The 14,544-nt window shown below is 43.5% G+C and overlaps 1 long non-coding RNA gene across 1 annotated transcript in view; it reads left to right on the forward strand.

Annotated features, from left to right (window-relative positions):
• Positions 1 to 1,676: 1,676 nt before the first annotated feature.
• LOC121076784 overlaps positions 1,677 to 14,544 on the forward strand; it is a 110,379-nt gene continuing 97,511 nt past the window's right edge. Inside the window, exon 1 of the long non-coding RNA XR_005823707.1 lies at positions 1,677 to 2,091. This is a non-coding gene — a long non-coding RNA (uncharacterized LOC121076784). The remainder of the gene's footprint in view (positions 2,092 to 14,544) is intronic.

The following is a 14,544-nucleotide window of genomic DNA, read 5'->3' on the forward strand; positions in this document are numbered from 1 at the left end:
CATTTTGGAGGATTTTAGAACAGTTTTTCCCTTTAATAGTTCAAACGCGCTACATGTCTACACTACTTCTGTGTGTACTTGAGGCCAAAGAGAATTGCTATGTATCTTAATTAGAGGATGGAAATAACCAGCAGTTCCATCCTCCATGGAAATTCCTCATGCAGAACAAAGGCAGATTATAACCTCATGTACTTATTTTCTTGTCATTGCAAACTGCGCAGCTTTTTGTGACTCCAAAATCACCATTTGGAGAAGGTCTGAGCAAAACTGGGGTTTCAGATCCTTTCCCTGTCTGTGTACTTATAGAGTGTGGTGCTCTGAAATAAGGCTGGAATTTGTCAGTGAAATAATTACAGCCACTGCCACGGAACTCTGAATTTTCAGAATTTAGTTTTCTTTCTTCGTTTAGTCCTTTTATCACCAATGCACTTTTATCATTTTCTCGGTTTTCTTTTTTATCTTGTCTTCCTACAGGCGTGTTTATCACTCTTTTTAGTGTGCATATGTCTCTTGCTTCCCTTCCCAATGACTTCTATTTTGGGGCCTATTTCGCAAAATTTGACAGACAATATGGGTGTCAAGGTTAAGTGCCTCCAAGTTGTGTGAGAACAGATGTCTGGGTGCGCTCAGCTCTCATAAGACAGAGGAAAATCCACTCAAGAGCTTGCACTGGAGACTCAGGAGGGGTGGGAAGGCAACAGCTTTAAGTTCCAGTGCCCACAGGCCAAACTGACTGAAATTTTTCCATTTAACCCTATAATTTTACAAAGCTTGCTTAGAGAGAAAGCTATGTGTGGCCTAAGAAAGAAATCAGATGAATAATAAAACCAAAACCTTTTGAAATATGTATTTAGAGTTGCATGAAGCTGGAGAAAAGAAAGAATAAAAAGAACAGAGTAGGAAAATATGTTTTGACGTTTTAGGAGTTTGAATATTTGAAAAAATACGAAAACGTTTGGAAGGATGAAAATGTGTTCTACTAATGGAGGGTAGAAACCACTCCAAAGTACTGTGTATTTTATTTTATTTTTTCATTTTTGACTGGCCTTAGCTTGGTTGCATCTCCCTTCTGCATGGTGTGCAGCCCCCACCCTCAGACGTGCTCCCCACTTCCTGAACTCTTTAAGCAAGGGATGTGCCAGGATATGCCAGTATTCTTGATACCCGAAACAACAGCAGGACATAAAGACCTACCACACAAGTAATATTTTTTAGCTTTTTCTTTCCCAGTACCCTCCCTCACTCCGTCATCAGCCAAAGCACAGCTTGGTCTTTCAGCTGTGGATGTGCCAAGAATAACTTGGAGGCAGGATCTTCCTGGGAGTCTCATTTTCCTCTTTGAAAGCAGGAGGCAATGGTGAGCTGTGGAATCAAGCCTGAGCTCCATCTTCAACATCTGGAAGAAGTCAGCAGCAGATAGAGTCATGAGGCCTGCTCCAACGCCCACAGAAAAGGAGCATTTCCCCTGTGGTCCTGGCCCTCCATAACTCACATCTCTCTGTGTTGCTGGTCTGACAAAACTCCCAGAGACAAATACCCTCGCACTTGGATCCAGAAAGTCAGGGTAAATAAACTTGGCATTTTAGGTCCTTATCTCAGGAAGTCATCAATAATGCCCACTTGTTCTTGAGCCTGTCAAATCCGTTGACAAATAAGGGTGAAGACATCTCCCCTTCTTTCTTTTAAAGCTAGCTTCAAGCCAGCAAAGTCTCCTTATTTACTGTTCCCTCAGCTTCACCATCATCATAATGTAACACAGCCTTCTTGGAGTCAAGCCTAGTCAGGGTACGTTTGTTTTTAGAAAAAACTTTTGGTGCAGGAATTTGTCCTATTGCTAGAACAGAAAGATTCATTTTTATCCCGAGCCCTGGTGTCAGCATGTTCCTTTGGATGATAAGGTACCTTCCCATGCCTCCGTTTGCCACCCTGCCCCGTGCAGGTCACGATCCCTGGCATCTTAGCACTTTGAGCTCTGGGTAACACACTGTCAAGGGGATCTTGTGCTCAAACGCTGTGCTTTCCTCTCTGAGAATGGCTGGGGGCGCCTTTCCTGATGGGAGCTGCAGCTCTCAGGATAAAGATGCTCCCTTGGTAAGGAGGGGGAGGTATTATTTTTGACTAATGTTGTTATTGGCTCTCAGCTAGCTAGCTGAGCTGACTCGCTAGCACTCATACGTGATTATGCAAGATTCCAATGTAACAAATGGGTTTAATTATAAGAACAGGATACATCATAATTGTTTAATGTAATTAATAGTGTTTTATTTATGTCCTATGTGGTAAGACCAGAATGGGAAGGGGATACATGAGGCACTGTTTGGAAGGCAAGTCGAGATATGAAGTAAATACCATGAAATAAAGACAGTGCCTCTGATGCCACTAGACTCCTTTAATAGGCACTACTGCAGGCATGGTAGTGGTGATTATCCACTCTCATGTCCTGAAGCAGACTTTATACGTTAGAATATAGTGTTACAGAAGTTTCTGCTTTTTCTGGTGGCAAATGTTTTTTCTAGTGTGTCGAGAAAAGGAAAACTTAATTCACATTCACCGCAGACAGCTTCTTCCTCTGCTTTTGACATTTAACCCTATGCTCAGGGGCCCAGAGCCTGCTAAATCCATGCTCCCAGCCCTTAGCCCTAACATCTCGTGTCAAAATTCCTGACTTCCAGCAACCAGGGATTAAAGCGAAACAAAAGTTGGAGCGAAGGACTTTCTCCCCATCTCTCCCCTTCCATTACATTCAAGCCGCACTTCCTGCACCCGCTATAAATATTTAAAGCAGCAGCAGCCAGCGCTCACGGATTGGGACGGAAGCAGAAACCTAACCGTGTCTGCGCCCTCCTCTGCAGCGGCACGAGCAGCCAGAGGTCGTGTGCATTGCTAATGAGGTCGTCTGCCCGCTGCGTGCATGGCAAGCAACGGGAAACTGCAGCGAGGGCTTTAATTGCTAGCCGTGGTTTGCAGCCTTGGAGGAGTTGGAGGAAGCTTTGTAATAACGTAGATCTGGGCGATCGTGGTTATGTAAGAGGCTGTAATTAGTAAAAATGCTGAAAAATGCGTCTCTTTCTACAGCCTCCATGAAGTAGATCCTAATGGAGTTTCTCTATCTGAAATTTACTTTCTTCTGTCTTTTGTGTGCAAATTCCCTCTGGAATGACAGCTTTAAAAAAAAAAAAAAAAGAAAAGAAAGAGAGAGAGAAAACTTTGGGAAGACAGGGAATTAAAATCTAAGTATAAATTCATAACAAACCCAAATGTTTAAAAACATGGAGTTCCCGACTAGTGTTCCCAAGCTAATTTGCTTTTACCCTATTGTGGAACCACATGTCCCTCTTCTTTCTTCTGTATCATGTTAGCTACTTTCTGCGAAGCTATTTTGGGCACAAGGATTTTGCTGAGGAATTTGAGAAGTCCGTGACCTCTCCTGTAATTTCTTGGCAGCCACTTTAGAGGTAACAGGACTTTTAATTACGTGTACATCATGGCACTGGCTTAGAATAATCTAACACCCTGTCTTTCGTGCAGACTGAAGAAGTACTCCCACAGAAAAGCATGACAGCCCTGTTAAAGCATTGCCTATTTTAAGTCTCTACTTGATATTTTGGAATTTGTTCATTTCAACGTCTTTTACTGAAAAGTAGAAATCCTGCAGTGATACTTTTTTCCTATTGCTGATGGACGATTGGGCAGGGAGAAGAGCATGCAGTGGAGATGAGCGTGTCTGTATTGCAAACAAATTGGTTGTGTGCATGTAACAGGTAGCGGGGAGAAAACTACTGTTTTTAGAAAGTTTTTTCCTTTTTTATTACTCCACTTAGAGCTGAAATAATTTTGTTTGAGTTCTGGCTCCATGGTATGTGAGGTATCAGATGGGACTGTTTATGCCAAGAGAACGATAACAGTCTGGACGAGCTCTCAGGTCTACGGATTCCTAATCCAGACCCTTGTAAGAAAAACATTTGGTATCGTACTTTTCATCCACACCACACACTTAATAGGCGGTTTGTTCCCACTTAGAAGTGGGTCTAAGGTTTCCCCTGAGCCTTGGAAGGGCTCACGCTTGGACAGTGGATGATGTCAGGGTCTTACAGAGTGAGCAACGGGAAGCCTTGCTCCTGGAAGACTGTATTGACTTGTACGAAGAACAAGCTTGTTCCTGTGATTTTATTCCGGATAAAGAGGCGTCTGTAGTAACTCTGTGCAGCCTGAGAGAGGCTCCTTAGGACTTTTGAAGATGACATTTGATTTGCAGCCAGAATAACAGAGTTCCACCTAGACAACACAAGGCTTTTCTGCATAAGCTCTCTTTAGGAAAAGATTGTATCATAAATGATTTGAAGCATTTCCTTAGGCATTTAGTATCATCTTTAAGAACCAGATTTATCCACCCGAGAGGTCAATGGGAATCCTTCCGCTGACTTCAAGGTGGTTAAGTGAGGCATTTATTTTCCATCCTTTAAAAACAAAATCTCCGTGACTTTTGCTTATATTATTCTTCCTTTTTTTTTTTTTTTTTAAATTCTGCTGCTGAACGCCTCTCTGGTATTAGTCTTTTAATCTCCAAGATAAAAAAGAAAAGGAAAAAAAAAATGCTGATAAGTGGAGACTGGACAGCGGATGCATCAGCTCTGTGATTATCTTACTATGTTTGGACATTGAAACTGAGAAGTGCTGCCAATTGCAGCCCGTCCACGGGGACTGCTGAATTCTGTCAATGAATGTTGTTCGATCTCTTTTTTTACTAGCTGCTGTTGCTATCTTTTTGGACCTACTAACACTCAAGTCAATATCTGAAAGGCTATGTGGATAGGGAGACTCGGTTTGCTCCCTGAGTTGGTAGCAGAGGTTATATATTATAAATCATATGCTATTACTTGATGAATCTGGATCATAATCTAAGGGAGACATACAGCTGGCGTGTTTTTCTCAGCTGCCCTACCAGGATTAATTACAACATATTTCTAATCAGTGCTCTTTTTCAAAAATAAAAGCTGTGAAATAATAATTCTTGGGAAAATGTTTGACCCTTAGCCTTCGGTTATCTTACTACAGGCAAACGTAAATCAGGTGGCATGGCTGATGTACAGCGAAAGCCTCAGGCCGGCCAAGGCTGCGGAGTCCTTCTCTGATTCCTCTGAAGTATTGAGGATCGGGGAGTTGGGTAGGTCAACCGTAAGGCCAGGTACAGTTAGTTTGAGGCAGGAGTGGCAGCTTTCTTAAAATTAGGGAATGGCTGTGCACACACACACCACCCCACACGCACGAGCCCCCGACAGCAAGCTGCTTGTGCAGGGCTGTGGACAAAGCTGCTGGGATTAAAGCGGAGTCGTCCCGTGCTGACTGATACCAGCAGTTAATGAGCTGTTGCCTGCAATGTTTAATGCTGTGTGTAATCAGTCACTAATTGTAGAAACAACTGATTTCGGGGAGTTCCTGGCAATTTTGACATGTTTGTAATAGCAGGAGTGTGCTAAAACAGAATAAAAAAGGCATGCTTTTGTCTCGAGCAAAGCCCAGCCGCGTGGCTTGGGAATAGGAGAGCCTCACCTCGGACTGTCAGTGGAACCAGAAGGTGGGTATTAAATATCTGTCTCTAAAACAGTCCGTAATTGTTCCTGTTGCAAGTAACATTAATCTAAGAAGTTCGGAGGCAATATTGCTTGTTTTCAGCTTTGAAGGAATTTATGCTTTCGGCTCACCTGATGACATGTCAAAGTATTAACCTGGCACAGGGCATGGGTGTGGGGGGAAGCGATGTGTTAATTTCCGTTCCCTTATGAATCAATCGATAAACAAACTGTAATGTCACTATAAATCTTAGAAAAATTGCCTGCTAGGAAAATGTGAACATTTTTATGCAGTTCCTGCTTTCAGAAGCTTGAGTAAAGAATAGCCCTGAAGTATGCTAAGTCTGAATGCTAAGGTTAAATCAGCAACGCAATCAGTCAGCGCGGCTTTGCCTTCAACATGCAAAATTAATATCACCGTAGGATCTCTCCATCTTAGTCCTGTTCCACCCTGGTGGCGTGTCAGAAAAGGTGGCGAGGCAGCGCGCTACCTGAGCTCTGCCGGTACCCTCTCTGCTTCTGCTTGATGCAGATTTATCACACTTACAGGCTAAATCTCGCTAAGCTACAGAGAGCTTTTAAGACAATTATACCGCAGTGTCCCCTTTCTGCAAGAGTCACAGCCATAATCTTGCTAAGCAGCAGTGCAAGAGCAAGTTGGATAATTAATCTGCAGTCTTTGCCTTTCATTCGTAATGACTTACTCACTTGCTTTAAAAAATGTAAGGCATCTCCTAGGTGGCTTGCCTTCTTAATGTAAATCCTTGAGAGGTATATTTTTGATCTCTGTGTTTTTTCTTATGGTCTGACCTATGCCTGTGCTCATAGGCCTGGTGGGAGGTGAACGCGTGATACCGTGTGCTTGGTATCTCCAGAACTGGGCCCGTGATCGATTTCTGTGATCACAGGTGAGGTGCTCAACAGCCCCAGCCCAAAGAGAAGGGAAGTATGGAAACTGTGGCTCAACAGGAGGAGCTTGGGCAAAATTGTTCTTTCCACTTTGCTGCTCCCCACCAACTCCAGCAAATTATGTGCTCGCACCAGCCTGGAGGAGATGTTGTCATTGGCAGTTTTAAGCATAGCTTTCCATCAGTGTAAACGTGGGGAAAGATATATTGTTATGTTAGATTATCGTGGTTAACCCAGTACTGCTCCTTCTGTGGGCTAACATATTGCAAAGCTTGTTTCTTCCCAACTGTCCCAGCCATAAAATTGTGTGCAACATCCTGCCAGTTAACAGGGCTTCATCTTCTAGTGAGTACTTGCCAAGAGAGGAAATGCTGTCTGAAATTAAAAGGTATGGAGATCCCCGCACAAGGCGGCATGCTTTTGTTTCAATCAAATATATCACAGGAATTAATTTGTGAATTAATTCTTATGGAGTTAACAAGAGATAACAAGCTAAAAGCAGTTATCTGGTGGTGGATCTCGGTCCACCCACAGAGCCAGGGACTTGTATTCCATCTGTTGTTAGAACAATCAGTAAGAAAAAGGAAAGAGCTTAAGAATTGAGAATTATTGTGCCTATTGTGCTATTCGTATAGGCAAGTTCTCCATGCAGCTCCCAACCTGTTGGCAGGTCAGGTTTGGTTGTATTTTTCAGATGTTTTGGGGGAGAGCTCTGCTGCAGTGACTGTTAGTGGAACTAGGGCAGGCTCTAGTAGCTGGTGATCTGGAGCTACCTGGTTTTAGAGAAGAGTAGCTCGTACTCATACCAACCAACTGTATCGAAGAGCTTTTCCTGCAGTAGTGCTTACAGAAAGGAAGTGGGAAAGGGAGAAAAGTATTTATATCCTTCACTTAAGTTTGTTTGGCATCCTCATAGACAGCTTCAGAAGATAAAGCTGGCACAAGAAATATGTCGGGTGTATACTAATGTGATCTTTAAAGAAAAAAAAAGAACACTTATTGCAAATCCCAGCGCTATAACTTTTTCGTGTAATTATGGCAGGTCCTGGTCATTTGCAATGTTAGCAGCTCCAAGCTTCACTTAATGTTTTCAGCGCTGCATTTATCCAATCCACCGCTAATAATTTTTAGTAGACTTCCTGTGAAAATGTAATCATTAAAGAAATGTAAAAAAAAAAAGTCAGGCCTCCTTGGATCTATCATATTAAACGCAATATTTTTAGCACACTAAACCTGTCAGCTTAACTTATGGCTGCTGCAACCCAGCCAGGGCAGGTACAGCACCCAGCGCCATGCGATGTTGAGGGGGGGACCCTTGTGTACCCCTACTGGGGTGTAGGGCACGCAGCTTTATAGGACAGGACAGCCTTACGTGATGCCTCTTCCCCTTCCTCAGGGCTCGCTGGTGCCTGACCTGCGGAACTGGGTTTGCGGGGCGAGGGGACTGGAGCCCTGCCTTTGGCGTGTGCACACACTTGCAGCAAGGCTGAGGTCAGAGCAGAAGAATGCTGCTGTAATTCTGGCTCCAGGCAAGGGAGCATAATGGGACTCCAGGTCTGGCTCAGCCAAAGATTTTCTGTATGATCCTGGTCAAGTCACTTAATTACTTTTGCCTCATTTCTCAGTTGTACGGTGTATATCCTAAGGCTTCAGTTACCTGCCTTGTCTGTTTAAATCAAACTCCGTTTGAAGCAAGGCCTGTACAATGAGACTGTACTGTTAATTGGAGTCTCTGGGTGATAGTGTAATTGCGTGTAGTGTAATAACAACATTTCCCTGCAATTTGCATCAGCTTTGCCACTGAATCAGGCCCCTGCAATGATTACATTTCCATACAGCTCCTGTTGCATATCGGAGCACAAAACTTAGGTTGGCCCATTACCCGTGGGCTAAGCGCACCCAGGGGATTTATCCACGAGGCCACTGAAGTCAAAGGCAGACCTCCCCACTAATTTCCCTGGAGCTGGGATCTCACCCCAAATCGCTGCTGCTGGAGGAGCGCCGTGTGGGAGACCTGCTACTGAGTCCTCCCATGCTGCTGGCGCTGTGTGTGTGGCCACTGTGGGAGCGATTTCTCCAGCTAATTCAGCTCAGGTGGCCGGGACCTGGGGCTGGGCTCCTCTGCTCGCACCGTGGGGGCCGGTGCTGCTGCATACAGCCTGGGGGAAGAGGTTCAGGACAAGTGGAACCAAGCAGCGTTCATCCCCTTAAGAGTCAGGGTTGTATTCAAAGCCTTCATGGAAAATAAACAAAGTTTCACTTGATTTTAAAAGAAACAAGCGGAACATAGAATTAGCAAACTAACCTTCGCCATACAGTTTCAGTGACATTTTGAACGGCGTTGCATGATCTGGAATGAACCGTCCCGACAGAAATTGCTGTTTTGTAACTGTAAATAAAACACTGCTGAAACCTAAGCTTATGTAAATATTTTTAAATGGGAAGAACCCAGACAAAATGTAATGCGAAGTTGGGGCTGATTCTGATTTAGATCGGATCTGCCAGTGTAACTCAGCTGCCTGCGATGGAGCCTATGGTAATTGGGTCTGAAGTGAGTGGTTACGAGCGGATTGTTCTCATGATTTTGTGCAGCAGTGCGCAGGAAGGGAGAAACCCAAGCCCATTCAAAGGGCCTGCACAAGTGCTGTGAATCTCATGTGTTCCACTTAAACTCCTCAGAATGGGGCTTAAATAGGAAATTAATCAAAGAAATCAATACAAGGTCAAATGGTGTTTGTTTACCCCTGGAGTAGACAGGAGTGAAAAACGCATTTGCAGTGGGAGTCTATGAAGTTGAGAGGGTTTCGCTGACTTTCAGGATGAATTCGGCTGGGAACCCAAGTGAATAATAAGTAGTGACTGATGAGGAAAACTTCCAATTTTGTATGGTGTGTGAGCAAGAGCTTCCATTTTTCCCAACTTTAGAAGTGCCTAGGAGGAGTATTCAGGTTCAAATTTCCTTTTTATTATTCAAAATGGGAATATTTAATCCACAGAATTAGTCATGTTTAAATAAATTTAAAGTGTATGTGTGTGTTTTTGCCAATCCAAAAGCAAGAGGTGGAGCATCTTGTTACGGAGGAGGACCTGGAGTATACGACAAGTTTTCACCTGCTGTGAAATGCTCTGTCACAGTCTGGATACACACCGAGCAGATTTTAGCTGTTGCCCAACATCTTGTTTCTGCACCCATTTAAATCAGCAGAGAAGACTCACAATCTTTGCTGGTGAGTGAGCAGTTTAACTCTGAAAGTAGTAAACTACAGTTTAATATGGAAAAGGTGGGATCTAACGCTGCAGATAATCTGCAGTTGCCATTAATTTATGGATTAGTCTACACACACCCTTACCACCTCAAAGAATGTTTATAGTAGAAGCTCTTCCATCTGTGTGTGTGTGCATGTGTGTATGCATGCATAAAATCTATGTGTAGAAGTAGCTAAGAATTTACCAGGTGCACCTTCTATTAATAGCAGGAGGGAATATTCTCCTCCAGCACAGCCTCTGCTCGCTGTAGATAGAGCTGTCAGATACTCCCTATATAATGGGCTAAATCATACCCAGCATATTCATTAATAAAGTAAAAATTCAAGTGAATATGAATTGAAGTGAATGCATATCTCAGTAAAAGAGCTGTGTAGCTCTGTCTCACGTTGATACGTAAGTATGGATAGACACGTGTTTAGACAATATCAAGGATTCAGTTGCAGTGGTGACTTCCCAAGATGAGGCCATGTGCAGAGGGACAGGAGCTGGTATTTGTTGTTAACTCTGAACTTTGGGTCCTGAGGTTCCTGTTACAGTCAGTGGGGCGAGGTCAATGCCACCAGAGGATAAAGCAAAGTGCCTGGGCAAGTTAGGCTCTTACCTCTTTTTCTAGCAGCTATATTAGGTGGTGAACATATTCTCTGAATTTCAGACATGCTAACGTTGGTCTATTTATATCCTCATCATCTGAAAAGGTAGGGTCTGTCTGCTGCAGGATAAGATAGACACATGGCAGTACCTTCATCCACTAAGTTCAGTAAAACCCTGAGTCGACTGAGCAAAGTGCTTTAATAAGTGCAGTGGGGTTTGGAGTCTGTGCCTTGGAATTATTCCTTCTTTTGAGTTACACTAATGCATCTAATAAATTAACAAGTAAAGGGATATCTTAATGCCAAACAAACCTTTAATTTTGAACTAAAATTCTTTTGTACATTTAGCCTGCCGCCTACCAGGCTAGTTGTGGTCAAGAAGTACTTTGTTTTTGTACCACAGGATGTTTTCCCCTGTGATATTTGAAGTTCTTCTGATTATTTTCAAATCTTTCATAAGCAGATATACTGAATGTGTATATAGTGTCCAGTCAAGGGGTGGGACTGGAGGCAAGGGTGCCATAATACCCCTCTCCAGGTCCTAGGGGATTTGTCCGTGTGGATTGTGGGTTGGCTGGCTTAGAATGTGCCCGGGGATGGCACAACAAACATGTATTTATGTGGGAGTTCATTCTGACTCTGAATTTGAGCTTGCTGAAGCCTTTTAGAAAGCCAGAACACATGCAAATGACACCAGGTTGGCAGACATACGTTATCAGAAGCTTTGGAATTTATTATTTTCAAAGAGTTTCTGCCTGCATCTCTTACAGTAGTGAGATGGCCAAATACCTTGATTCGACTTCTGGCTCTTACTGCTTTGCATTTTAACGTCGTCAGTTGCAAAGCAGCTAGAGACGGGCAGCATTCTTTTTTGCTGCTTGCAAATGAGTAAGCAGTGGCCAAAATGATAAAAAATATAACATCCAGCCTGCATGTGTGCTGCAAGTTTGAGGTCTAGATGCCGCAGACCCCTCACTAATGGAAGGAGCCATGGCTTCACGCTGTCCATTGACATCTGTAGGTGCTTTTGATGTTGGTGGGAGTTTTGCTGTTGACTTGAACAGGGCCAAGATTTTTCTTGAGCAGAATGTTCCCACAAATCTGGATTGATTTGTGTGTGTCTTCAGGTTTCCTCTCAGCGCTATTTGAATGTCCCAAGAAGTAAAATAAACGCCACTGATGCATTCATATAATTTTCAATTATTTGTGTAACACAAAAACAATAGTTTCCACGTCTGTTGTGTGATTTATGTTTCCATAATGCACAACTGGTGCTTTGACATGCTGCAGAAGAGAATTTGTTGGACACGGTAATACTGATGGAAAAATGTTCTCTCTATTTAGATGTCATGACTATTTTCTTTTTCAAGTGAAAATTCTAGTGTCACATACAAATGTTACCTTTTCCCCTGATTATCTTGTACAAAGCTAATAGTTTTGGAATAGATACAGATTTTTAATGCAATGCTATGGTTCTGGTTTATAGAAAAATGGATCAATTACTAAGGCAGGCTTCAAAGAGGGAGACTGCCCTAAGTTATAAATGGCTCAGTCCTTTAATTCTGTCATAATCCTATTTGATATATAGTTCTCAGTGCTTCTGAATCCTTTTAGGGCTCTTTGATCAAGTGAGTACTTTCAAATGTGATGCCTCCTGTCATCTAACCCACTAAAAATAACACAACTTGCCATTTAATTTCTGGAAACATTCGTTTTCCTTACTTTTTTTTTTTTTTTCAGTAGAGTTTAAAAAAAAAAAAAGCCTGACTTTCATACTAGCTTATTTAAGAAGAGAAAGAAGGCCTGCTGGAAACAACACTTTTTTGTTTTTTTAGTCAAAGGCTGCCTCCAATATTTCTGCTTTCGTTGATGGCCTGAGCTCTAACAGGGACAGGCTGCTGCATCGAGTGCATCATCAGCCAGTAGATGCTGATTTTCCAGGCTTCACTGAGGATTTAAATAATTGAGAATATTAGATGGGTGAGAGGTGCCAGGACATCGCAGAAAGCTTCTCTTTCCAGAAGCAGCAAATGATTTAGCATGTATATGGAGGATACCTTACCAAATGTCTTGAAACTCAACTCTGAGGAGCAGATCTGTGTAAAGTGCCTCAGATACGGCTTTTTCCAGCATCCTCTGAGTCTTTTCCAGATCAGGTCGTGGGACTCATTAAATGTGCATGTATGATATAGATCCTTTTTTTTACTCCCCATTTTTAAAAGAGCACCAGGAAATTGTGCAGTTACTAATCCCGAGTTAATATTTTTTACATTATGGTGATGTGGTGCCAGAACTCCTGCTTTTCTGTTGGGCACTATAACTGATGTAACTGCCAGTCAAAATTCATTTCTGTAAAGAGGAAAAGTAGTCATGGCGGTGGGAGGTTTGATATTTGGCATAGAGAAGGTCTTTGTTTTCCTTCTCCTTTGCAAATGCTGCAGTGTTAAACTCGGAATTGGTGTTCTTTGTTCCTGCAACTGACGTGCACCTAGGTTAGCAGGTCCACCGACTTCATGAAGAGTGCAAAAGAGGGACTGTAGGGTCAGGTTGTCCAGCTTCGTGCAAGGTGTCAGCTTTTCCAGTTGGAAATTGGCAGCTCCTGGTGCTACACTTGGTAGCTTCCTGCAGGAGAACCTTGGTCTGGGGCCCCAGAATCCCAGGAGGAAAACCTAACTCCTGCAGGAAAGGCTAGCTCGGCGCCTTCTTTTAACCCAGCCAGCCACATCTTCCAGGGGATCATTGTATCCTGGGAAGGGAAAACACTGGAGGAGTGTGCCTGAGGTGAGTCTTTGCAGACCTCTCTCATCAATGCGAAGTGCATTTGAACGTTGTATTCTTGGAACCCAGGGAACTGCAGCTCTGTGGGGAGCTGTGGTGCAGACATCCAGCGATGGCAGCATGCAGAATTTGGCTTCTTTTCTACCTCTGCACCTCAACGCAAAAGCCAGTCAGCTCCTGGCTCTCTTACACATGGCTGTGCCTTGTCTTCCCACAGACCTCTCCCTTAGAAAGGTGAGGAGGATAGGTTAAAGCTTCAGTTTCACCGTGAATTCTCTAAAAAGTTAGATTAAATGTCAGTGTCTGTCACTTAGAGCAATTAGGTTCTCATACAGCCTTCCAAATGAAGTGATGGGGGCACAATAGCCAACTGCTGGCTTGTAAAAAGGCAGTGCAATGATGCAGCTGCCTGTGGCTGCAGAGGACTGGATGCCTTCTCCCACAGAAATGGATCATCCCAAACAATGTGTGTCCCTGTTTCAGACCAGCTCTTCATCAGCATTAAAGCAGTAGAACAGACCGTCCTGTAGTTCCAACCTGTTCAGATGTTATTTTGCTCCTGCTTCCAGGTTACTGTATGTTCAGCTGGAAACCTGAGCATTTTGAACTCCTGAACCACCATCTGCTCAGTCTATACAGTCTGTTTATCACAGGGTTTAAGTGCACTGTAAGGTTCAAACTGTTTTATGGAGTCCTGCCAGCTGAAATGAAATATTAGTTGCTGTATATTTTGAAAAACTGTCGCTTTGTAGGCCAAAAGAGCTTGGAGATCCCAGGTGGTAATCAAAGAGCAGTGTCACATTTTTCATGGTTAGGGGCTCCACTGGTCTCCAGATTCTTCAGAAACCCAACTGATGAAGGAACCAATCAAACTTAGATCTGAATTAAATCCCAAACTCCACCACTGGAGACCTTCATCACCAAAAATAACAACCGTCGCAAAAAGCCAAGCCTTGTGAAAACAAACACACAAAGCACCCATGTGGGGTGTTCAGCTTCATGTTAAATACATCCCTCCTTGGAAAACAGAAGGTAAACATGTGGTGCTGTAAGCTCCTCTTCCTGGGTAAAGGGGTTCTAATCCGTCACCCCTAAGGTTGTGGGCTAAGTGCTGGGGCTCCTCTCAGTTCCCCCATCCTCAGAGCAGATCACTGCGGACAAGAGAGAAGGCAGCTTCAGCCCTTGGACCTGTAATGCAATTAGTGAAAATTAGGTCTGATTCTGCACCTTACTCAGCACTCTGCTAATCCTGTTAAGGCTACACTCAGATGTTTGTTAGCGGTGGGGATTGCCGAGCCTTTTAACCAGACCTAGTGCCGAGTGAAACACTTACTGCTGCAGACCTTTCCTGCTCTGGATCTCGTCCTCGCAGCACAGCCGCAGTGCCCTTCGCCAGCCCTGGACTCGCGGTAGCCATGTGCTGCTCTGCT

The sequence above is a fragment of the Cygnus olor genome, chromosome 12, assembly GCF_009769625.2.
Source record: "Cygnus olor isolate bCygOlo1 chromosome 12, bCygOlo1.pri.v2, whole genome shotgun sequence".
NCBI lineage: Eukaryota > Metazoa > Chordata > Aves > Anseriformes > Anatidae > Cygnus > Cygnus olor.